At 35.4% G+C, this 3,860-nt stretch overlaps 1 pseudogene; it reads right to left on the bottom strand.

Annotated features, from left to right (window-relative positions):
- Positions 1–2,460: 2,460 nt before the first annotated feature.
- LOC120170699 lies at positions 2,461–3,510 on the bottom strand (annotated as a pseudogene).
- Positions 3,511–3,860: the final 350 nt, after the last annotated feature.

Below are 3,860 nucleotides of genomic sequence, written 5' to 3'. Positions count from 1 at the left end.
AAAATCAATAAGTTAACTAATACATTTCAATCTCTTAATGCATGGAAAATAGGACCAACTAGATTATGTAGAATATGCACCATGCCTGATCACCCCACGGACTATTGTTCGATGCTTCAAGAAAACTCTACAGCCCACGTGGATGTTGTAGGAATTTTTTAGGACCTCTCCAAATGCCATAAAATCCTCACACCAAAACCTATAATCTGGGGTAGAGGGACCATCCGAATTTCAACTATGGATCAAACCCGAGACCGAATCAAGCATATCAACAAAGATCACCCCTACCTCAGCAACATCAATTACAAAAATCATCTTTAGAGATGATTGTTGAACGTTTGACGATACCCTAAGAGAAATTTCAGATTAAGACTGAAGTTCACTTTCATGAGCTTGACAAACAAAAGAGTCAACTGATACAAGTTGTGAGTCGATTTGAGTCCCAGGGAAAGCTGCCATCATAAATTAAGCTAAATCTAAGGCAAAACGTCATCGAAGAAGAAGAAGAAGAAGAAATAGCCAGAAACACCTATGAAACCATCCATTCTATCCCCATGTAACATCCTACCTTTCTTTCTATCAAGACTAGTGAAACATGACAAAGAAGACGAGAAGAATGAGACACTTGATGTTTTTTGAAAGGTCGAGATAAATATTCACCTCTTTGATGTTATCAAAAAAGTTCCACATTATGTCAGGTTTTTAAAGGATCTTTGCACGAACAAATGAAAACTTATCGGGAATAAAAACGTACACTTGGGGTGAAGATGTTTCTGCTGTCATTCAACATAAAATTCCACCTAAGTACAAGGATCAAGGTATGTTTGCTATTCCTTGTAAAATCGATAAGGTAGGTATAAAACAAGCTTTGTGTGATTTAGGTGCTTTTATAAATGTTATGCCTCTTTTAATTTATAACTTACTTAGTACTGAGCCTTTGAAGAAAACATGTGCAATAATCTAGCTTGTTGATATGTTTGTGGTGTATCTCAAAGGAGTTCTTGAAAATTTACTAAATGATTTAGTTTTTCTGGTAGATTTTTATTTTATTAAGTTAGAAGATGATCGTTCTAATAACTCTTCTAAAATCCTAATTAGAAGACTGTTCTTAAGCATAACTCAGACTAAAATTGATGTTAGAAGCAGGATTCTTACTACAAAATTTGACAGTGAAATTGTTAAATTCTATGTTTATAAAGCGATGAAGTATCTCAATTCCATGGCAAACATTAGCTTTGTTGATATTTGTGAACCTTTTGTTGATGAATTTATAGACACTAACTTATATAATGATTTGTGCAGGGAATTAGAGGATGAAGATGACAAATCAAGGGAATTGAAAAATATTTTGCTTGTTAATTAAAATTTACACTTAACTCCTTTAAAAACAAAATTGTTACCTTCCATTTTGCAGGCACCAAAAATAGAGCTGAAACCATTTTTGAATTGTTTGCAAAACTCATTTTTTAGTGAAAAAGATGTATTGACGGTCAATATTTTGGATAAGTTTTTAAAACTATGAAAGATCTAAAGAAATGCTTATGAGAATGTTCGAATCTAAAAGTATAAAATGAATGAACCTTATGATCATAGAATTTCTCATAAGAAAATTCTTATATGGAGAAAACATATGAAGTGGAGGAAGCATCTCTCTTAGAACCTATAGTTTGAATCAAGTCGTCGAGCTAAACGACATTAAAAAAAAGTGCTTTAATGGAAGGCAACCTATTTTTGTTTTTGTTTGTTCGATTTATTTATCTTTTATTTATTCATTTTTATTAAGCATTTATTTTATTTTTATTTTTCTTGAATTTTCAAGTACATCTGTATTCTTCATCGAACTTAAATGGAGTCAGAGTATTTTTAGTTTAACAGTGCACAATTTAGTCTTGGAAGTAATGATTCACATGAGCAATAGAGAAAATAATTCTCATACTTTTCGTGTTTACAATTTCATTAAACGGTGTACGTTAGCAAAGTGTCCCCACCAAGATGCATTTTAGCAAAACCCATGTCCCGTTTCACCCATTCTTCCACTAACATTCCAATCCACAATTGTGTTTTCCCTACTTTGATTGGCCAAACTTTCTCTTTTAGGCCCCACCTCATCCTTTTACTTTTTCTTTTAAATTTCAAACACCAAACGAATCCCATCTTCCTTAAAACCCATGGCCAATCCCACCCATTTCTTTATTTTAAATTCTCACGTGATCCATTAAAATAAGGGTAAATTATATAACTAGTCCCCAAACTTTTAGAGTACTTTTATTTTTGTCACCAAACTTTTAAAACTTACAATAAAATCATCAAACTTTTAATTCGTTTTCAATAAGATCCGTGTTGTTAGCTTCTGTTAGTTAGGGCTGACGTGGTACATAACCTTTTTAACTTTTTTGACGTGGAAATAATAGTTTTTTCTTCTTATTTTTTTCCTTATTTCAACATTCTTCTTCTTCTTCCTCACTCTCTTTCCTTCATTCCTTCATTTCTTCTTCTTTTTTTAGTTAGGCGTGACTTGTCCCTGTTAAACTCAAACAAAACCCCCACTGAAAACCCCATTTCTTTACCAACTGACTGCATCACGAAGCACTTGATCCCTTCCTCTATATCGATGAAATAATTCCTCGATGGTAGCTTTAACACGAAACCTCCACTCAGTTCCAAACTCAGCCTTGGTAGCTTCGTCCTTGGCTCACTTTCTACATTGAAACACAAGTCAAAACTCGGTGTTGTCTCTCCCAGACTCGGTAGCTTCACTCTTCGTTTAATCGCTACTAATATCTTAACATAGGCTGCTCCAGGTACAAATGTTAAAGTGGTTCCTGAGTCCATGATGGTCCACACAGCGCTTTGAGGGACCAAACGGAATGATTGATCCCTAGTTTGGCGTTATTGATTTCCACACTTTTGATCTCAATGTTATAAAATGTGGGAGATAATGGGTTGGTGAGTAATAGGGTGAATCTCATTTTGGGTTACTTGAAACTATGTTTTGTTCATCACAGATGATGAGATAGCTCGTCGAAGGTAGAGATAAAGTGTAGTCCATGAGACAATACAAGAACTTTTCTTTGAAATGGTGGCTAAGTTGAGAAGCGAAGGAAATAACGCTACGGCCTAATCCCATTACTCCATAAGCACCATTAAATCTAGTGCAGGAGATGCTTGGATCAGAGATTTGAAACCCACACCCAAAAGAGAGCTGCTCAAGCTTGGATTACCAACTGCAACTAGTGTTTGAGGTGGTTATGTCCTTAGAGAAGAAGCAGTTGGTCATGGAGTCATTAGAGTAAGAATATTGCTAACGACAGTGGTTGTGGAGTCGAGAATAATTATAGGGGTTAGGGTCGGGGTGGGGGACGAGGCGAGACATTGAGTTGAAACAATGGTGGAGCAGAAAGAAGAGGAGATACGAGCCAAGAATGTGGAACCCGAGAATGAAAGGAGGAGGAAGAGAAATAAGATGAAGAAAAAAAAGGAAGAAGGAATAAAAAGTTGTTGTCGCCACATCAGAAAAGTTAACGGGGTTAAATGTCACATTAGAAAAACTAACGGGAGCTAACGGTAGGATCCAAAATGAAAACGAACTAAAAGTTTGATAATTATATTGTAAGTTTCAAAAGTTGGGTGACCAAAATGAAAATACTCTAAAAGTTTGGGGACTATTTATAAAATTTACCTTTAAAATAAACTTCAAACCATTTTTATTTTTCCCCTTCCAGTCGACTATTCCTTTTCTTATGTCTCCCCAACGTCATCGACCCCGATCGAACCTTGAACTATTTTTTCACAATACTTGATGTTCACTGTCACACCACTCGTTGCCCGCCCAAGTCATTCTCGTACCGCCGCTTCATTTC

Source organism: Hibiscus syriacus, unplaced genomic scaffold (assembly GCF_006381635.1).
Source record: "Hibiscus syriacus cultivar Baekdansim isolate YM2019G1 unplaced genomic scaffold, ASM638163v2 tig00111783_pilon, whole genome shotgun sequence".
NCBI classification, from domain to species: domain Eukaryota; kingdom Viridiplantae; phylum Streptophyta; class Magnoliopsida; order Malvales; family Malvaceae; genus Hibiscus; species Hibiscus syriacus.
This window is presented reverse-complemented; position numbering and strand designations above follow the sequence as displayed.